The 23066-nt window shown below is 40.3% G+C and overlaps 1 protein-coding gene across 5 annotated transcripts in view; it reads right to left on the reverse strand.

Moving 5' to 3' along the window:
* The window catches only part of lpp (LIM domain containing preferred translocation partner in lipoma), a 489494-nt gene that overhangs the window by 390206 nt on the left and 76222 nt on the right, over window positions 1-23066 (reverse strand). For 3 of the 5 annotated variants that reach the window (XM_034180672.1, XM_034180668.1, XM_034180669.1), the window contains exon 2: window positions 22936-22981. The exons of the other annotated variants lie outside the window; for them this stretch is intronic. The gene's annotated coding sequence lies outside the window, so the exon portion shown is untranslated. The remainder of the gene's footprint in view (window positions 1-22935; window positions 22982-23066) is intronic. 5 annotated transcript variants of the gene reach the window in all.

Below are 23066 nucleotides of genomic sequence, written 5' to 3' on the forward strand. Positions count from 1 at the left end.
GGGTGGGGAACGCTATGCGAATTATAAACGGCGGATGATTCTCTTTTCTTTTCTAACAGTCCTGATAGTCATGATTAACATCTTTAAATGGCTTGGACAGAGGTTGATGAATAAATTGTGGACGTGCTAGTTCTAAATCAGAACCAGGACATCCAAATCAATGTAGAGAAATGATCATTTAATTTTTCCATTACACACCCTCGGAAACAGCGCAACGGCGCAATTACAGTGTAATTTTTTAAGGCTGTTAGAATGCACAGTCGGCCGAGCCGGTTGCATGTGTGTGCGCGTGTGGGGGGGGACAAAATTTGACTGAGCTAACTGACGCTGCTAATTATTGTAAGATAAATAAACACACACACACACACACAAAACAAATCCACTGTGCTGTCTGTTAGCAGGAACAGAGAAAGAAAAGTTGGACTCATTTCTGACATGATTTTCTTTTTTTCGCTGCACTGAGGACATACACAGTCAACCGAGCCGGTTGCGTGTGTACGTGGCACGCGGTGGACAACGACACGCACACACGCAACTGACAGACTGACTGTTGAATGGCATGTTTCCAGCTTTCACCTCACAAAATATTTGCACCATTGAACGCATATATATATTATATATAATATATATACACACACACACAACCCCTGGCAAAAATTATGGAATCACCAGCATCTGAGGATGTTCATTCAGTTGTTTAATTTTGTAGAAAAAAAGCAGACACAGACATGCACAAAACTAAAGTCATTTCAAATGGCAACTTTCTGGCTTTAAGAAACACTATAAGAAATCAAGAAAAAAAGATTGTGGCAGTCAGTAACGGTTACTTTTTTAGACCAAGCAGAGGAGGAAAAAATTATGGAATCACCCTGTAAATTTTCATCCCCAAAACTAACACCTGCATCATATCAGATCTGCTCGTTAGTCTGCATCTAAAAAGGAGTGAACACACCTTGGAGCGCTGTTGCACCAAGTGGACTGACATGAATCATGGCTCCAACACGAGAGATGTCAATTGAAACAAAAGAGAGGATTATCAAACTCTTAAAAGAGAGTAAATCATCATGCAATGTTGCAAAAGATGTTGGTTATTCACAGTCAGCTGTGTGTAAACTCTGGACCAAATACAAACAACATGGGAAGGTTGTTAAAGGCAAACATACTGGTAGACCAAGGAAGACATCAAAGCGTCAAGAGAGAAAACTTAAAACAGTATGTCTCAAAAATCGAAAAATGCACAACAAAACAAATGAGGAACGAATGGGAGGAAACTGGAGTCAACGTCTGTGACCGAACTGTAAGAAACCGCCTAAAGGAAATGGGATTTACATACAGAAAAGCTAAACGAAAGCCATCATTAACACCTAAACAGAAAAAAAAACAAGGTTACAATGGGCTAAGGAAAAGCATTCGTGGACTGTGGATGACTGGATGAAAGTCATATTCAGTGATGAATCTCGAATCTGCATTGGGCAAGGTGATGATGCTGGAACTTTTGTTTGGTGCCGTTCCAATGAGATTTATAATGATGACTGCCTGAAGAGAACATGTAAATTTCCACAGTCACTGATGATATGGGGCTGCATGTAAGGTAAAGGCACTGGGGAGATGGCTGTCATTACATCATCAATAAATGCACAAGTTTACGTTGATATTTTGGACAATTGAAAGGATGTTTGGGGATGTTTCAAGATGATAATGCATCTTGCCATAGAGCAAAAACTGCGAAAACATTCCTTGTAAAAAGACACATAGGGTCAATGTCATGGCATAGGGTCAATGTCAACGAGTAGATCTGATTTGATGCAGGTGTTAGTTTGGGGGATGAAAATTTACAGGGTGATTCCATATTTTTTTCATCTGCTTGGTCTAAAAAAGTAACCGTTACTGACTGCCACAATCTTTTTTTCTTGATTTCTTATAGTGTTTCTAAAATCCAGAAAGTTGTCATTTGAAATGACTTTAGTTTTGTGTCATGTCTGTGATCTGCTTTTTTTCTACAAAATTAAACAACTGAATGAACATCCTCCGAGGCCGGTGATTCCATAATTTTTGCCAGGGGTTGTATATAGCAGGGTGTGGAAAATTATTCACGACGAACTGCGCGTCTAAGATATCAGCACACTGGGTTCCGCGCTTACTGACTCCTCTCCAAAGGCAAACACGGCTTGGCCTGTCGAGGTAGATATTGACTGTTTTGGAGCAGGATGAAGAGGATTTGGAAACTATGGATGAAAGCTGGATCTATCTGTATGATCCACAGACCAAAGAGATGAGTAAGGAGTGGAAGCACACCACATCCCCTCCCGCCAAGAAGGCTAAGGTGCAACGTCCGCAGAGAAGCTCATGCTGTCGTTTTGGGACTGTCGTGGAGTCATCCTCACAGACTACCTTGCAAAGGGTCACACCATCACTAATGCATACTAGTGCACACTTCTGAACAAGTTGTGAGATGCTCTGAAGAAGAAACGATGCGGTATGCTCACTAAAGGAGTACATCTCCTTGTCGACAATGCACCCACTCACTCATTTCAAGCTGAGGTTGTGGAAGCAAGGCGATGTGGCTATGAAATCTTGCCGCATCCGGCCTATTGTCCCGATCTTGACCAAAGTGACTTTTTCTTGTTCCCACAGATGAAAATCAGGGATTTGATGACACAGATGACGTCATTCAAGAGGTGGAACAGTGGTTAATGGCGGCCTGCGGTAGGTCGTAAGGGCCACAAATAAAAATAACGTTTCTCGTTTACTTCATGGCCATAATTAAAACTTTATGATACTCCCTCGTGTGTGTGTGTGTGTGTGTGTGTGTGTGTGTGTGTGTGTGTGTATGTATGTATGTATATATATATTATATATAATATATTATATAATATAATATACCAACACCACACACACACTTTTTTTAAAATCAATCTATGAATCGATCTGTGGGAATTAAAATGAGAATAGATTTAAAATCAGCGAATCGATCTTTACAGCCCAGAACTATTTGACACTTTGAAGATTGCTGATAATGTTAGATGTCAAAGTAATATTTGTTAATCCAATGTGTTATCAGAGGTATGTGCTTTTGTGTTGCTAACTGGCAGGGGTGGAGGTAGGGAGGAAACTGATTCTGAGATGCATCGCGATGCAAATGTGTATCATTCTGAATAGATTCAAAAATTTCAATAATCAATTTATGAATGTTAATTGCAGGGATGGGAACATGGCTACTGGCCATGATTAATAAGCAATTTTTAAGTTCCTTATGTAAACCTGTGTTTCTACTTTTACACAATCCATTTTTTTTGAAGTTGTAATGTACTTTTACTAAGTACAACTGCCATGTGGGTTTCATTACAGGGTTCTCGTCTTAAGAATGGGAGGAGATGATGCACAGAGCAGCTGCAGCTTCCATGTTGCAAGCACAATTTAAACAGAAGAGAAAAAAAACACCTGCTTCTGGACGATGCACGACACACCACAGGACAAGAGGCATCTAATGACAACTTCTGCCTTTTACAACCACAATTCCAAGGAAGTTGGGACATTGTGCAAAAAAACAGAATATAATGATTTGCAAATCCTCTTCAACCTATGTTCAATTGAATACTCCACAAAGACGAGATATTTAATGTTCAAACTGCTAAACTTTGTTTTTGTGCAAATATTTGTTCATTTTCAAATGGATGCCTGCAACATGTTTCAAAAAAGCTGTGCCATAGGTATTAAAGGCACTGCGCTGCGGTGGTTTGAATCATATTTGTCTAATAGATTACAATTTGTTCATGTAAATGGGGAATCTTCTTCACAGACTAAAGCTAATTATGGAGTTCCACAAGGTTCTGTGCTAGGACCAATTTTATTCACTTTATACATGCTTCCCTTAGGCAGTATTATTAGACGGTATTGCTTAAATTTTCATTGTTACGCAGATGATACCCAGCTTTATCTATCCATGAAGCCAGAGGACACACACCAATTAGCTAAACTGCAGGATTGTCTTACAGACATAAAGACATGGATGACCTCTAATTTCCTGCTTTTAAACTCAGATTAAAAACTGAAGTTATTGTACTTGGCCCCACAAATCTTAGAAACATGGTGTCTAACCAGATCCTTACTCTGGATGGCATTACCCTGACCTCTCGTAATACTGTGAGAAATCTTGGAGTCATTTTTGATCAGGATATGTCATTCAAAGCGCATATTAAACAAATATGTAGGACTGCTTTTTGCATTTACGCAATATCTCTAAAATCAGAAAGGTCTTGTCTCAGAGTGATGCTGGAAAAACTAATTCATGCATTTATTCCTCTAGGCTGGACTATTGTAATTCATTATTATCAGGTTGTCCTAAAAGTTCCCTAAAAAGCCTTCAGTTAATTCAAATGCTGCAGCTAGAGTACTGACGGGGACTAGAAGGAGAGAGCATATCTCACCCATATTGGCCTCTCTTCATTGGCTTCCTGTTAATTCTAGAATAGAATTTAAAATTCTTCTTCTTACTTATAAGGTTTTGAATAATCAGGTCCCATCTTATCTAGGGACCTCGTAGTACCATATCACCCCAATAGAGCGCTTCGCTCTCAGACTGCAGGCTTACTTGTAGTTCCTAGGGTTTGTAAGAGTAGAATGGGAGGCAGAGCCTTCAGCTTTCAGGCTCCTCTCCTGTGGAACCAGCTCCCAATTCAGATCAGGGAGACAGACACCCTCTCTACTTTTAAGATTAGGCTTAAAACTTTCCTTTTTGCTAAAGCTTTATAGTTAGGGCTGGATCAGGTGACCCTGAACCATCCCTTAGTTATGCTGCTATAGACGTAGACTGCTGGGGGGTTCCCATGATGCACTGTTTCTTTCTCTTTTTGCTCTGTATGCACCACTCTGCATTTAATGCATTAGTGATCGATCTTGCTCCCCTCCATAGCATGTCTTTTTCCTGGTTCTCTCCCTCAGCCCCAACCAGTCCCAGCAGAAGACTGACACCTCCCTGAGCCTGGTTCTGCGGAGGTTTCTCTGTTTAAAAGGGAGTTTTTCCTTCCCACTGTAGCCAAGTGCTTGCTCACAGGGGGTCGTTTGACGTGGGGTTTTACATAATTATTGTATGGCCTTGCCTTACAATATAAAGCGCCTTGGGGCAACTGTTTGTTGTGATTTGGCGCTATATAAAAAAATTGATTGATTGATTGATTGAACAGTCTGGGGTCTCTGTTGTTGTATTTTGTGCTTCGTAATGTGCCACACATTTTCAATGGGTGACAGGTCTGGACTGCAGTCATGCCAGTTTAGTACCTGTACTCTTTTACTACAAAGCCACGCTGTTGTAACACGTGCAGAATGTCGCTTGGCATTGTCTTGCTGAAATAAGCAGAGACGTCCCTAAAAAAGACGTTGCTTGGATGGCAGCAGGTGTTGCTCCAAAACCTGGATGCACCTTTCAGCATTGACGGTGCAATCACAGAAAGGCAACTTACACATGGGCAACTAACATCCCCATGCTTGATGTACGACTTCAGTTGTTCAACAGTCCGGAGTCTCTGTTGTCGTATTTTTTGCTTCATAATGCGCCACACATTTTCAATGGACGACAGGTCTGGACTGCAGGCAGGCCAGTCTAGTACCCAGACTCTTACTACGAAGCCCCACTGTTGTAACACGTGCAGAATATGGCTTGACATCGTCTTTCTGAAATAAGCAGGGACGTCCCTGAAAAAGACGTTGCTTGGATGGCAGCATGTGTTGCTCCAAAACCTGGATGTACCTTTCAGCATTGATGGTGCCATCACAGATGTGTAAGTTGCCCATACCATGGGCAACACCCCATACCATCACAGATGCTGGCTTTTGAACTTTGCGCTGATAACAATCTGGATGGTCTTTTCCCTCTTTTATCCAGAGGACACAACATCCATGATTTCCAAAAACAATTAGAAATGTGGACTCATCAGACCACAGCACACTTTTTCACTTTGCGTCTGTCCATTTCGGCGTTTCTGGATATTGTTGATGTATATAGCTTTCACTTTGCATGGTAGAGTTTTAACTTGCACTTGAAGATATAGTGGCGGACTGTTAACTGACAATGGTTTTCTGAAGTGTTCCTGAGCCCACATAGTAAGATACTTTACACAATGATGTCAGTTTTTAATGCAGTGCCGCCTGAGGGATCGAAGGTCACAGGCATTCAATGTTGGTTTGCGGCCTTTCCGCTTACATGTAGAAAGTTCTCCAGATTCTCTGAATCATCTGATGAAGTTCACAAAGCAGTGATCCTCGCCCCATCTTTGCTTAGAAATGGCTGAGCCTTTTGGGGGATGCTCCTTTTATACCCCAATCATGACACTCACCTGTTTCCAATTAACATGTTCAATGTTCCAAACAGGTGTTCTTTGAGCATTCATCAACTTTCCAAACAGGAGTCAGTCGATATGAGCCCACACTTACACAGGCTGTTTTAGCAGGTGGGACGGGGTGGGGGGTGGGGGGTCGGAGCAACAGCCTAGCTAGGTTTTAGAAATTAAGAGTCAGTGAATGAGAGCTATACAGGTGCAAATATGGCTATGCTGTTAAAGAATGCAGAGGAGACATCTGTGGTTTAAAGCTGTGCTGCCAACAGGACAACAGCTGTTGATGCACCTGTACAACTTCAAACAGTGAGCTTTAAAAGTATTTCTGTCTTTCAACTAAATTAACCAAAAGAAGTAATAACAACAATAATACACTGAAGGGCAGCCAGAACACCTACAGTGGTTATATGCCTGTGATCGTTAAATGCATTGAATAATCATCTCATCCGACAGACAAGGTTCCCAGTGTGTGTGTGTGTGTGTGTGTGTGTGTGTGTGTGTGTGAGAGAGAGTGAGTGAGTGAGAGAGACTAAGTGAAAAGGAAGGGAGGTGTTGTACTGAAACACAGTTAAATGCTTATTATTGCTGGTTGTGGTACTGGTACTACAAAACTAATGTGCACACAAGGACAAACACGACCAGATGTTGTAGCCAGCCTTTTGCAGCCTGCTCTCACCCCTTCCCTTTTTAATCTTTGTGGTGTAGTTGTACTATTTCCCTCCAGGTGGCGTGCTGCGGAGCCGAGGAACACCTGCTGCTCGTCAGCTACTAGCACCTGAGGCTCATCTGCAGCTCATCAGGACTGGGTTACTTAAACCCCGGCTTTGAGCTCAGTCACTGCCGGATTCTACAGGTGTCTCTCTCCAGAGTAATCCATAACCTTGTCTAAGACTGACGCTTCCATGCACTCTGACAACTGAGGTTTCCACAGCTCAACTGAAGGTAACCTGGCCAACTGTAATTCCTGTATTAGAGCTCGTTATATTTTCTGGTGTTTCCAGACGCCCTCCTGTGCAGCTTCCATATTGCATATGCTCCTGGCCACCACCAAGCACTACGTTACTTTGGAAATCGTCGGCTCTCAGCTTCAGACCGCGTAGCTCTGTCGAGCTTCAGTTAAGTTCCTGCCTGTCCATGAGATCCCATTCTCATCCTGCCCTTGTTTGTGCATGACTAAAAACTGTTTCCAAGAACTGGCTCCTTGAACTTTTCCAAGAACTACAACCCCTGGCAAAAATTATGGAATCATTATTATGGAGGATGTTCATTCAGTTGTTCAATTTTGTAGAAAAAAAAAAGCAGATCACAGACATGACACAAAACTAAAGTCATTTCAAATGACAACTTTCTGGCTTTAAGAAACAGTATAAGAAATCAAGAAAAAAAATTGTGGCAGTCAGTAACGGTTACTTTTTTAGACCAAGCAGAGGGAAAAAAAATATGGAATCACTCAATTCTGAGGAAAAAAATTATGGAATCATGAAAAACAAAAGAACGCTCCAACACATCACTAGAATTTTGTTGCACCACCTCTGGCTTTTATAACAGCTTGCAGTCTCTCTTTGCAGGCCATGACATTGACCCTATGTGTCTTTTTGCAAGGAATGTTTTCACAGTTTTTGCTCTATGGCAAGATGCATTATCATCTTGAAAAATGATTTCATCATCCCCAAACATCCTTTCAATTGATGGGATAAGAAAAGTGTCCAAAATATCAACGTAAACTGTGCATTTATTGATGATGTAATGACAGCCATCTCCCAGTGCCTTACCTGACATGCAGCCCCATATCATCAATGACTGTGGAAATTTACATGTTCTCTTCAGGCAGTCATCTTTATAAATCTCATTGGAACGGCACCAAACAAAAGTTCCAGCATCATCACCTTGCCCAATACAGATTTGAAATTCATCACTGAATATGACTTTCATCCAGTTATCCACAGACCACGATCGCTTTTCCTTAGCCCACTGTAACCTTGTTTTTTTCCGTTTAGGTGTTAATGATGGCTTTTGTTTAGCTTTTCTGTATGTAAATCCCATTTCCTTTAGGCGGTTTCTTACAGTTCGGTCACAGACGTTGACTCCAGTTTCCTCCCATTCGTTCTTCATTTGTTTTGTTGTGCATTTTTGATTTTGAGACATATTGCCTTTAAGTTTTCTGTCTTGACGCTTTGATGTCTTCCTTGGTCTACCAGTATGTTTGCCTTTAACCAACCTTCCCATGTTGTTTGTATTTGGTCCAGAGTTTAGGACACAGCTGACTGTGAACAACCAACATCTTTTGCAACATTGCGTGATGATTTACCCTCTTAAGAGTTTGATAATCCTCTCTTTTGTTTCAATTGACATCTCTCGTGTTGGAGCCATGATTCATGTCAGTCCACTTGGTGCAACAGCTCTCCAAGGTGTGATCACTCCTTTTTAGATGCAGACTAATGAGCAGATCTGATTTGATGCAGGTGTTAGTTTTGGGGATGAAAATTTACAGGGTGATTCCATAATTTTTTTCCTCAGAATTGAGTGAGTCCATATTTTTTCCCCTCTGCTTGGTCTAAAAAAGTAACCATTACTGACTGCCACAATTTTTTTTCCTTATTTCTTATACTGTTTCTTAAAGCCAGAAAGTTGCCATTTGAAATGACTTTAGCTTTGTGTTAGGTCTGTGATCTGCTTCTTTTTTTTTTTTACAAAATTAAACAACTGAAAGAACATCCTCTTGGTCGGTGATTCCATAATTATTGCCAGGGGTTGTAGTACCAAGAACTACTTCCAAGAACTGTTTTCCCAGAACTGTATGAACTCTGATATTGAACTACTAAGAAATTTCCAAGTCCTTTCTTAAGTCAAGTCCTGCTTAATTGGAACTGCGTCACCAGACCTTTGACCTCTGAAGATATTCATGAACTGTGAACAATTCCTGAACAGCAAACCTCATTTCCAAACTGTGAACATTCCTCCTAAGCCTTCAGTGAATTGTTTGTTGTTAAAGGCTTCAGTGTTACAAGTGCAATCACTCATACTCCAGGATTTCAGTTCTCTTACAAGACGGTCTCGGGAACCTGCAGCTCCCTAATTTCCACCACCATGAGCGGGCTGACTCTCCACCCTGCAGGCACCCCCAGCGCAGCATTATTATTTGCTTATTTATTGTAAATAATATCTTTTCAGTCACAACCAGTTCTGTTCCTTGCTTCCAGCATTTGAGTTCTTCGTCTGTACCGGTCCAGTCCCGTCCGTCCGGTGCTCTAACCATATCACCAGAAGCACCAAATAGCAGCCTCCCCAGACCTGCCTAAAAGTGCAGCAGTTTCACCGAGCATGCTGCCACCTACTTATTAAGTAATATGTGGAATAAGCTGACACACCACCAAGGATTCATACAATTATAATATTGCAGTAATGATTTGCTACACTCTTTCCAATGAATTAAGAGGATGTCCAACAAAATGACAGTTGCCCAACCATGATTGTGACATTGGCAAATAAAAACATTAAACCAATATCCATGGTGACAACAAGGACACTAAGATGGTGAGAGAAGAAGGTGTTCATATGAATTTTGACAGTAGCTGTAAATGTAACGCCAGATTTTCCGGTCGCAAATTGAGTTTTACGGGTGATTCATTAGTGGTGCCGGTAAAAACCTGGAGCCGGTGAAACGGATATTCGCGACCATAATCCAGCATTAACCTCCACAAATCATCAGACACAAGGGGGTTATTCCCATTCTAATCCAATTCCATCATTTGCACGGTTTATTTTTCTGTAAGCAATTCGGTCGGCAAAGCTTACCGTAGCAACAGCGTCATCGTCACTTCACCAGTTTCTCTCGCTCTCTTCTTCTTCTTCTTGTTTAACGGCAGTTGGCAAACTCTCGCTCTCAGATGACAGCACCATTATTGACATCTGCGTAGTAACGCAGCCAGGGCGCAGAGTAATACATAAAATGTGAAAAGGTTGAATATTTTACCACCGTTAACGCTATATCTTATGGTAGGAAATCTCACATGATTAACCAATCACATTTGCGGAACAAATGTAATTGGATTAGAATTCAAAATAAATATCATATTCGAACTCTGCATCCCAAAATGCACTTTTTAACTGCTAAGGCCTTTTACATTTCAATTTTTTTTTTTATTGAAACACCCTATTACAAAGGACAGAAATTATTTGCACATTTGTGATATCATGAAAAATGGGATAGTTTTGCTAAACATTTTGTTTGACCATTACTTGATATTTAACAAGGTGAAAGTACAGCAGATTTTAACAATAAAGAAAGACATAGTTCAGTGGTAATAGGTGGTGCAAGCTTAGAATCACTAGGAATAAAAATAAGTGTGTTAATGAGAGCCGTACAGAAATATAAGATCATCTGACAACCTGTTAAATATTCTCATATTCCATGAATAATGGTTCAGGATATAACAGCAGCTCCCTGCCATCTGGCTGAATAAAGTTAAAAATCACTTAGTATTCACAGAGTGTTTGGCTTCTTAAACACAGGTATTTACAATTTGTCCACGTTTGTGCTCTGTGTAATGGCAGAAAATTTAGAGGCAAGTCCCTTTGGCTTCTCCTTTGTTTTTACTTGGGGTCACCACAGCAGATCCAACGCGGATCTGCAGTTTAGAAGTATTACAGATAAATATCTCTGGGATTCTTCTGGTTTATTTTAATAAATAACACAAAAAGAGGTGTCCCCAAAATGAAGCAACAGCTGTCCGACTGCATGTATGAAATCTTTTGCCCCACATTTTTACTACATCATAAAAGACATACAAATAAAATTTAAATGGTGTCATAAGAGTAAGAGCAAGACCAATATTATCAAACAAATCAATTATCTTTAGCGTTATCAGAACTCCAACAGTTGTGATGTGGCAGTTCAGGGAGTTCTCAGCAATTTGTTTAGAAAAAGGCAAAGAACAAATCAATTAATGAATACATAACAGCCAAGATTAACTACAGACTTAACATATCTGTGTAGATGTTAAAGTCTAGTCACACTGATGGTTGAGTAAACGGATTGGAAATGGACTGAAATAATTTGGTGGCAGAAATCGCCAAATCTGTCAGTCTCCGACAGAATGAGCGGACAACCATTGGATGTGGGTGCACAGCGCTTCCAGACATGAATAGAATACGAACAAATAATGCACGGAAAAAAGTAATGACTACCAGCAAGCTAAGGAACACATACAGGAGAAAACAGTAAACAACCGTGCACTGGGGAAGCTCTGCCTCTGATGTCTGCTCAAAGTACTGAGCACGCACAAATGTTCCAACGGACTCACCAGATATCAGCTGACAAAGAACACATTTAATGCACGAGAAAAGGATTTGTACATAACCAAAACAGACATGAACGGTTATATAAATTAAGCATGAGGCCGATCCGATCTCGTATTGTATGAGGTTCCGATTCAAACCCAGGACTACAACCCCTGGCAATAATTAAGGAATCACCGGCCTCGGAGGATGTTCATTCAGTTAATTTTGTAGAAAAAAAGCAGATCACAGACATGACACAAAACTAAAGTCATTTCAAATGCCAACTTTCTGGCTTTAAGAAACACTATAAGAAATCAGGAAAACAATTGTAGCAGTCAGTAACGGTTACTTTTTTAGACCAAGCAGAGGGAAAAAAAATATGGACTCACTCAATTCTGAGGAAAAAATTAAGGAATCGCCCTGTAAATTTTCATCCCCAAAACTATTTCCTAAAGGAAATGGGATTTACACACAGAAAAGCTAAAGGAAAGCCATCATTAACACCTAAATAGAAAAAAACAAGGTTACAATGGGCTAAGGAAAAGCAATCGTGGACTGTGGATGACTGGATGAAAGTCATATTCAGTGATGAATCTCAAATCTGCATTGGGCAAGGTGATGATGCTGGTACTTTTGTTTGGTGCCGTTCCATTGAGATTTATAAAGATGACTGCCTGAAGAGAACATGTAAATTTCCACAGTCATTGATGATATGGGGCTGCATGTCAGGTAAAGGCACTGGGGAGATGGCTGTCATTACATTATCAATAAATGCACAAGTTTACGTTGATATTTTGGACACTTTTCTTATCCCATCAATTGAAAGGATGTTTGGGGATGATGAAATCATTTTTCAAGATGATAATGCATCTTGCCATAGAGCAAAAACTGTGAAAACATTCCTTGCAAAAAGACACATAGGGTCAATGTCATGGCCTGCAAATAGTCCGGATCTTAATCCAATTGAAAATCTTTGGTGAAAGTTGAAGAAAATGGTCCATGACAAGGCTCCAACCTGTAAAGCTGATCTGGCAACAGCAATCAGAGAAAGTTGGAGCCAGATTGATGAAGAGTACTGTTTGTCACTCATTAAGTCCATGCCTCAGAGACTGCAAGCTGTTATAAAAGCCAGAGGTGGTGCAACAAAATACGAGGTCTGTCCATAAAGTATCGTACCTTTTTATTTTTTTCAAAAACTATATGGATTTCATTCATATGTTTTTACGTCAGACATGCTTGAACCCTCGTGCGCATGCGTGAGTTTTTCCACGCCTGTCGGTGACGTCATTCGCCTGTGAGCACGCCTTGTGGAAGGAGTGGTCCCGCCCCCTCGTCGGATTTTCATTGTCTGGAAATGGCGGAATGAAAAGGACTTTTTTTCCATCAGAATTTTTTCAGAAGCTGTTAGAGACTGGCACCTGGAAACCATTCGAAAAATTTATCTGGCTTTCAGTGAAAATTTTACGGGCTTCACTGAGAATAAGGACTTTAACTACAGGTTTAAGGACCCCTTTAAAGGACGGTCGGTGCGCCGCGCTGCGAGCTGCGGCACAAACCACTGGATCATTTCTAAGCTGATGGCTCTGTGGATACGAGACCGTCGTGTGCTCTCTCTCTGGTTATCACAAGACCTGGACACCTCCGTTTCGGAGTGTTAGAGGACCTCTAACACTCCGAAACGGAGGTGTTCCTTTGTCTCGCTTCATCAGCGAATCGGTCGTGACGCGCGAAGCCTCCGCGCGGCTTTCCATGACAAAATCTCTTGTTAAAAGTGAAATCTGCCGGAAAATGGCTGATGTCCAGGTCTTGTGATAACCAGAGAAAGAGCACAGGACGGTCTCGTATCCACAGAGCCATCAGCTTAGAAATGATCCAGTGGTTTGTGCCGCATCGTCGCAGCTCGCAGCGCGGCGCACCGACCGTCCTTTAAAGGGGTCCTTAAACCTGTAGTTAAAGTCCTTATTCTCTGTGAAGCCCGTAAAATTTTCACTGAAAGCCAGATAAATTTTTCGAATGGTTTCCAGGTGCCAGTCTCTAACAGCTTCTGAAAAAATTCTGATGGAAAAAAAGTCCTTTTCATTCCGCCATTTCCAGACAATGAAAATCCGACGAGGGGGCGGGACCACTCCTTCCACAAGGCGTGCTCACAGGCGAATGACGTCACCGACAGGCGTGGAAAAACTCACGCATGCGCACGAGGGTTCAAGCATGTCTGACGTAAAAACATATGAATGAAATCCATATAGTTTTTGAAAAAAATAAAAAGGTACGATACTTTATGGACAGACCTCGTACTAGTGATGTGTTGGAGCGTTCTTTTTCATGATTCCATAATTTTTTCCTCAGAATTGAGTGATTCCATATTTTTTTCCCTCTGCTTGGTCTAAAAAAGTAACCGTTACTGACTGCCACAATTTTTTTTTCCTGATTTCTTATAGTGTTTCTTAAAGCCAGAAAGTTGCCATCTGAAATGACTTTAGTTTTGTGTCATGTCTGTGATCTGCTTTTTTTCTACAAAATTAAACAACTGAATGAACATCCTCTGAGGCCGGTGATTCCATAATTTTTGCCAGGGGTTGTAGGTGGAAATATTATATCTCTTGGAATCCCCCAGTCAAAACTGATCAGTGTGGCCCGGGAAAGGGAAGTCTGGGGTCCCCCGTGACCCAATCCCGGATAATGAATGACTGCGCGAGTGATTTACTTTAGTAACGTCAATGTAAGTACGTAATATAATTGTCAATACATTACAAATACATGGATGACAAGAAAATGAAAACACTTATGTCCATTGTGGTCCATTTAAAAATCAAATAAACCAGAAGTAATAATTAAATATTTAATAATACTGCTCCTACTAATACTAATACTATGTGTATCTGTCTTGGATTTAGTAAATACTGACAGTCAATTTGAAACCCTTACAGTTGCATATTCTTTTTTAGGATGGGATCTTTCCTGTAAGAAGGATTTCCTGTTTTTCTGACTTCCGTTTCTGACCTTATACTTGCCTCAAGTTGCCTTTTGCTGCATGCATGTATACAGTCGTATATATCACACTTGCCTGTAAAGAGTTTATTAAATATAAAATCACAAAAAAACAATAATGATAATAACATTAAAGCAAATGTGCAGTATTCTACTGAATTAAAAAAAAAAATGTAGCTCACATATTCACTTTTGTTTAACTGATTTTGTGTTGATGTTATAAAAAAAAAGGGGGGGGGAGGGGGGACAGGCATCAAACACTACTTTTATTATAACTGAGATGCCTAAAATGTTTGCATAGTACTGTATGACAAAAAAGTGATAAAAAATGTATTTGTTAATTATTTCCCCTTGACAGTGTCACACAGGAATTATTTTTCTGTACGCACATTTCCATATGGTGTGCTCCCATTGTGTGGCATTTCACTGAAATCCATAAAGTGGTTGCAGAGGTGGTGTGCTCACCAAGACAATATCATATGATGCATTAATTAAAACACAAAATTCCATTCATCTTTCTTTGATGAAGCTGAACCAGACTTATTTTTCTTCATGCACATTGCCATATGGTGTGCTCCCACTATATGAAGTTTCACTAAAATTCATAAGGTGGTTGCAGAGGAGTTGAATTTCCAGGCATCTGCTTATTTGGTGCCTCATTACATCAAATTCTACTGGTACATCCCTGGACAATAAGGCTATCTGAGGACTTACAACCTGAATAAAACACACTAATTTTCCTCATAACCATGGCTAACTACTATAGCAAATATGGCCACATGCATAATTGTACAGAATCAAACGTTGCCTTAATGTTCCACTTTTAGCTGATGCTCAAGACATTTCTAAGCCAGAATGTATTAAGCTGAAGGACTGTTATCACTTGACTCTGTGTCAGGCCCTGAAAGCCCCCACCTTTTCACAAAGTGACCAATCTTCCAAACACTTCCTGGCCAAACAAACAGTCCTTATGTATCAAAGACCCTTGTTGAAATGGTGCCAGGAAATATCAACACCCATGCATTCTGTAATCAATTTATAGCATCTCACAGCTTCAAAAAGGGCCCTCAAAGCATTCTTGTTCATGTTTCATCACTTAGGACCCCTTCACACATAGTGCGAATTTGGTTGATTTCCGCATAAAGTGCACATGAAGCAGGAATCGCATGCAAAATGTGCAATTTCGTAGCTGCTTCCAAAGCCTCGTACACCTGTTGCTACAACTATCTGTGCACACCAGTGGCTCAAAGACAGAGTGTTGGCTGTGCGAGCCCATCAACCCCTCTTGTGGTCAAATTCCAGGTGACGCACACGAACAACTAACACCGCTCGCATGGCACTTAGAAAATGTGTGGCCACAAAAACAGTCTGCAGACAATCACTGTCGAGGTGGATGTGAAATTTGTCTAAGTTCCCCACGAGTGTGGCTTTGCAAATGCACACACTGACACGCTGGTGTGTGCGCTACACTGACAGGAGGTGTGGCCGCTGACAGAAGCAGCTGTGGGGAGCTGTGGATATGGACGTCCCAGCTGGACAACACCTAATGTGTTTGGACAAACATGGACTAACAACTGCCCACTGTGATGCACACGTCTGCTTGCTGTCCTTACATGAACAGAAATAAAATCCAGGGTTCTCTCCAGACAATGGGAACAACGGTGTTACGCCATTATAATGTTATCACAGCGACGTTATACTACTGTTCTCTGCTCTCAGGTAGTTTTCTAAAATCCAGCCAGGCCGTTTGTGCTGAACTGCCCGCTCTCCCCTCCCCCGCTGGCAGAGAGCCGAAAAGAACAGCGCTGCTCCGTCAAAGTCTTTCAATAAAAAGAGCTCCTTCTGCTTGCATAGCTCCAGAAATTCATTTATAGGCTTTATTTTACAGTTGAAAGCCTTCATGTTTCCAAAGTTTGCTCAGAGAGAGAGAGCGAGAGGAGGAAAAAGTGAACAGAAGACGCTACACGCTATAAAAAAGCAGCGAAGCAATTTTAATCAATCATCTTCACCACACAGCTTCAGTGAAACAGTAAAGTGTGAAAAACTGATTCAGGATTTCATCATTAAAGGGGGCAGATTTACTCCTTTACTTCTTCTAGATTTTTTTTTCATTCCTTTAATTATTGTTGTTTATCCACCAATGACATCAGATCAAATTACTTGTATGTGAGAACTTAATTGACAATAAAATCAAATCACACCAGATTTAGCTCTTGTTTAAACAAGACAATTAAGGTTTTTTTTTTTTTTTTTTAAATAAGTATACAATCCCACTCAAAAATTAAAAAAAAAAAAAAAGCTAAACTGTCAACATGACAGAAAAACTCTGCCTGGACTATTACTGGATTAAAGGTAGTGTGTCATTTTTTAAAGAAGAGAGCAAATGCTATGTCCATCAAATATTAATTAAATACAACTTCAATTTTCAATGTTATTTATTGTCTTAACTTAGACAGAAAAATGTAAAAAAGAACTCTGATATTACAACATAAGTGTCATTTTTTTGTCTATTATTCTTGCTTTCAGTGCATCTAAAACCAGCCAAAATGACTCGCAACGTGCACCGCCTCAGGTGATAATAGAGACGGTGCCTGCTCCCAGACCACCAATAACCAGCAAAAATCTATTTAAGCATAAAAATTCAAAAAGAAAAAATAATATAGAACCTTCAACTCCACCACAGACTAAAACAGTTAAATGTGGTCTATTAAACATTAGATCTCTCTCTTCTAAGTCCCTGTTAGTAAATGATATAATAATTGATCAACATATTGATTTATTCGGCCTTACAGAAACCTGGTTACAGCAGGATGAATATGTTAGTTTAAATGAGTCAACACCCCCGAGTCACACTAACTACCAGAACGCTCGTAGCACGGGCCGAGGCGGAGGATTAGTAGCAATCTTCGACTCCAGCTTATTAATTAATCAAAAACCCAGACAGAGCTTTAATTCATTTGAAAGCTTGACTCTTAGTCTTGTCCATCCAAATTGGAAGTCCCAAAAACCAGTTTTATTTGTTATCTATCGTCCACCTGGTCGTTACTGTGAGTTTCTTTGTGAATTTTCGGACCTTTTGTCTGACTTAGTGCTTAGCTCAGATAAGATAATTATAGTGGGCGATTTTAACATCCACACAGATGCTGAGAATGACAGCCTCAACACTGTATTTAATCTATTGTTAGACTCGATTGGCTTTGCTCAAAATGTAAATGAGTCCACCCACCACTTTAATCATACCTTAGATCTTGTTCTGACTTATGGTATGGAAATTGAAGACTTAACAGTATTCCCTGAAAACCCCCTTCTGTCTGATCATTTCTTAATAACATTTACATTTACTCTGATGGACTACCCAGCAGTGGGGAATAAGTTTCATTACAGTAGAAGTCTTTCAGAAAGCGCTGTAACTAGGTTTAAGGATATGATTCCTTCTTTATGTTCTCCAATGCCATATACCAACACAGGGCAGAGTAGCTACCTAAACTCTGTGAGTGAGATAGATTATCTCGTCAATAGTTTTATATCCTCTGAGGACAACTTTGGATGCTGTAGCTCCTCTGAAAAAGAGAACCTTAAATCAGAAGTGCCTGACTCCGTGGTATAACTCACAAACTCGCAGCTTAAAGCAGATAACCCATAAATTGGAGAGGAAATGGCGTCTCACTAATTTAGAAGATCTTCACTTAGCCTGGAAAAAGAGTCTGTTGCTCTATAAAAAAAAGCCCTCCGAAAGCTAGGACATGTTACTACTCATCACTAATTGAGGAGAATAGGAGCAACCCCAGGTTTCTTTTCAGCACTGTAGCCAGGCTGACAAAGAGTCAGAGCTCTATTGAGCCGAGTATTCCTTTAACTTTAACTAGTAATGACTTCATGACTTTCTTTGCTAATAAAATTTTAACTATTAGAGAAAAAAATACTCATAACCATCCCAAAGACATATTCTCTTTGGCTGCTTTCAGTGATGCCGGTATTTGGTTAGACTCTTTCTCTCCGATTGTTCTGTCTGAGTTATTTTCATTAGTTACTTCCTCCAAAACATTAACATGTCTATTAGACCCCATTCCTACCAGGCTGCTCAAGGAAGCCCTACCATTAATTAATGCTTCGGTCTTAAATATGATCAATCTATCTTTATTACTTGGCTATGTACCACAGGCTTTTAAGGTGGCAGTAATTAAACCATTACTTAAAAAGCCATCACTTGACCCAGCTATCTTAGCTAATTATAGGCCAATCTCCAACCTTCCTTTTCTCTCAAAAATTCTTGAAAGGGTAGTTGTAAAACAGCTAACTGATCATCTGCAGAGGAATGGTCTATATGAAGAGTTTCAGTCAGGGTTTAGAATTCATCATAGTACAGAAACAGCATTAGTGAAGGTTACAAATGATCTTCTTATGGCCTCAGACAGTGGACTCATCTCTGTACTTGTTCTGTTAGACCTCAGTGCTGCTTTTGATACTGTTGACCATAAAATTTTATTACAGAGATTAGAGCATGCTATAGGTATTAAAGGCACTGCGCTGCAGTGGTTTGAATCATATTTATCTAATAGATTACAATTTGTTCATGTAAATGGGGAATCTTCTTCACAGACTAAGGTTAATTATGGAGTTCCACAAGGTTCTGTGCTAGGACCAATTTTATTCACGTTATACATGCTTCCCTTAGGCAGTATTATTAGACAGCATTGCTTAAATATTCATTGTTACGCAGATGATACCCAGCTTTATCTATCCATGAAGCCAGAAGACACACACCAATTAGCTAAACTGCAGGATTGTCTTACAGACATAAAGACATGGATGACCTCTAATTTCCTGCTTTTAAACTCAGATAAAACTGACGTTATTGTACTTGGCCCCACAAATCTTAGAAACATGGTGTCTAACCAGATCCTTACTCTGGATGGCATTACCCTGACCTCTAGTAATACTGTGAGAAATCTTGGAGTCATTTTTGATCAGGATATGTCATTCAATGCGTATATTAAACAAATATGTAGGACTGCTTTTTTGCATTTGCGCAATATCTCTAAAATAAGAAAGGTCTTGTCTCAGAGTGATGCTGAAAAACTAATTCATGCATTTATTTCCTCTAGGCTGGACTATTGTAATTCATTATTATCAGGTTGTCCTAAAAGTTCCCTGAAAAGCCTTCAGTTAATTCAAAATGCTGCAGCTAGAGTACTAACAGGGACTAGAAGGAGAGAGCATATCTCACCCATATTGGCTTCTCTTCATTGGCTTCCTGTTAATTCTAGAATAGAATTTAAAATTCTTCTTCTTACTTATAAGGTTTTGAATAATCAGGTCCCATCTTATCTTAGGGACCTCATAGTACCATATCACCCCAATAGAGCGCTTCGCTCTCAGACTGCAGGCTTACTTGTAGTTCCTAGGGTTTTTAAGAGTAGAATGGGAGGCAGAGCCTTCAGCTTTCAGGCTCCTCTCCTCTGGAACCAGCTCCCAATTCGGATCAGGGAGAAAGACACCCTCTCTACTTTTAAGATTAGGCTTAAAACTTTCCTTTCTGCTAAAGCTTATAGTTAGGGCTGGATCAGGTGACCCTGAACCATCCCTTAGTTATGCTGCTATAGACTTAGACTGCTGGGAGGTTCCCATGATGCACTGTGTGTTTCTTTCTCTTTTTGCTCTGTATGCACCACTCTGCATTTAATCATTAGTGATTGATCTCTGCTCCCCTCCACAGCATGTCTTTTTCCTGATTCTCTCCCTCAGCCCCAACCAGTCCCAGCAGAAGACTGCCCCTCCCTGAGCCTGGTTCTGCTGGAGGTTTCTTCCTGTTAAAAGGGAGTTTTTCCATCCCACTGTCGCCAAGTGCTTGCTCACAGGGGGTCGTTTTGACTGTTGGTGTTTTTCCGTAATTATTGTATGGCTTTGCCTTGCAATATGAAGCGCCTCGGGGCAACTGTTTGTTGTGATTTGGCGCTATATAAATAAAATTGATTTGATAATTGCCAACAGCACCGCTATACTGAAAGTTTCTAGGGAAAACCCTGAAAAATATATATCGCAACGGGCTGCAGCGAGGTGAGCACCGGCGTGCATGGAGTGGACATTGACAGGCTGCTCCCAGGTTGAAACTGACCATCAGATTTGACTGTCACTTCACCCACGTGAGCTCTGTTTCACATGACGTGGTGTCAATCCTGCAGTGCCCCATCTGCAAGACACACGTCGCTCAGAACACACGCACGTGGCCGGCTGGACACACTGGACCAGCAGATGCGGACTTGCTCAGAGCACCCGGTTTCTCATTCATGTCATTTCATGACTGTATGTCTGTGACCATGGGTCATCTACAGAGGAACAGACAGTTCATACTTGTATTGCCCGCTTGATAAGAGGGATTCAATACAATGCGGTGCTTTTATTTATTTTTTTTTTTTAAATACGTAATGTCCTTCTTGATATCAGGCAGCTGCATGCAGGCTTCAGAGGACAGCGATCGTAGCTCAGTGGTAAAGTTTCTGACTGGCAATCAGAGCTTTTGGCATGGGTTCAATTCCCATGGGTGGCATGAAATTTTTTTTTTTTTTTTTTTTATTTACATTTGTGATCAGGGGCCAAGAATGTGTACTTTGTGGATTCGTGACTTGTCGCTGTTATGTGTAAACGCAGCATTAAAAGCTGCTGTGTTCCCGTGTGCACAAAACCGTCACAGCATATATATTTTTTATTTTTTATGTATTTTTTCTTCACAGCAGCTGCACAATGTGGCACTGTGTTCCCACGTGCATGACTGCCAGCACGATGTTTCGTGGTGCGTTCATACGAGCTGTTTTGCAATGAGTTGCCCTTGTTGTAGATATTCGCACTTTGTGTGAAGGGGTACTCAAATAGATCAGCTGAACCAGCCCAATGACAAAAGACCAAAGGTCGTACAAACGAACAACATTGGAAAGGAAGCACAGTACCACCATGAGGAAGGACACAGAGCCTTCAATATACAAATATACTTTCTTTTAACAATATTGAGAAACTGTCATTTCTGTTTCCGTTGTTATAGTTAACAAAGGACAAAATTTATATTTCAGTTTAATCTGTTACACGTTTTGTTCATGTGATGTTATGAGTATTCCTTTTACAACTCTTGGAGCATGTTTAATGTTATTGTTGAATTATGAATGAATGAATGAATGAATTGCCATCAGGAAAACAGTGTTTTTGTTAATCACTCCACTGTTTCTACGATGGCTTAGAAGCTTCATTGTATCTGATGTGTTTTTCAAATAACTTTCTTTTGAGGAGAAACCTGTCGCCACGTTTGCAGAGCTTATGACTATGTGCGTGGCATCTTTAAAATTACTCTGGAAAAAAGAAACTCTCTCTTTGGCTCTCTTCCGATCACTTCAGCTCCACTCTCGTCAACACTCTTTACGTCCTTAGTCTTCACTCCTGGCTTTTGTTTCATTGTGATTATTTTTGTTGCTTGATGCACCAGTTTTAATAACTTTTAAGGCATGAGTCAAGTGTGTTTGTTAAATGGACTGCATTTAGATAGCGCTTTTCCATCTGCATCAGACGCTTAAAGCGCTTTACAATTATGCCTCACATTCACCCATTCACACAGACACACACACGCCGACGTCAGTGTGCTGTCATGCAAGGTGCTCACTACACACCGGGAGCAACTCCGGAATGAAATAAATCTGTAAAAATTACACCAGTTAATTGTCTTGTGTTCAGATGAAGACAGATATTTATTCAATCGTATCCAGAACTTATGACTTTCTAATCAAACACTGATTAATATTGATCATAACATCATCAACTTTCTGCGGTATGCAGGTAGTGCCCCTTTTGAGGTATTTAATTAAATTTCATATTTAGTTAAATAATATTTTAACTTATATCCGTTACACTCACAGGACAAGAATGAATCATGTGAGCACTAAATGATTGTCATAAACACAAACTCCTGTGCTTTGGCTGACTTTGCTCAAACTACATGAGTTCACTGATTAGCCCAGAGAATTTTAGCTGTCATCAAAAGATCACAACAATTTTGTCAGGTAGAAAATTTGAATGAACTGTGAGTACAACAAATCTAAAAATACATTTCTCAAAATTTCAGTCTGGCTTTCAGCAGCACTAACAGGCTTCATTCTCAGAAAATACCAACAAACAGCAGCAATATCAGGGGACAGTCACACAATATGTCTGACGTGGAGCTAAGAGTGTGAAAAGAAAATGAAAAACTTGGATACAACTGGCTAAGTCACAGAACATTCTGGCACCAGTGAGTCCTGCTGTGCATGTGTAGAAGGAACATCTGGTGCTGGAAGAAATGAAGTCTAGTACTTACCAAAACCGTTCCACTAAACAATGCTGGAGTCCACAGGATCAAACACCTGAAAAGACACAGTATAAGTACACAGCTCAAACAGAAATGTAATGTGACAAATAAAATTCAGTCTAAATTAGTTAATACAAGCT

This window comes from Thalassophryne amazonica, chromosome 10, assembly GCF_902500255.1.
Source record: "Thalassophryne amazonica chromosome 10, fThaAma1.1, whole genome shotgun sequence".
NCBI lineage: Eukaryota > Metazoa > Chordata > Actinopteri > Batrachoidiformes > Batrachoididae > Thalassophryne > Thalassophryne amazonica.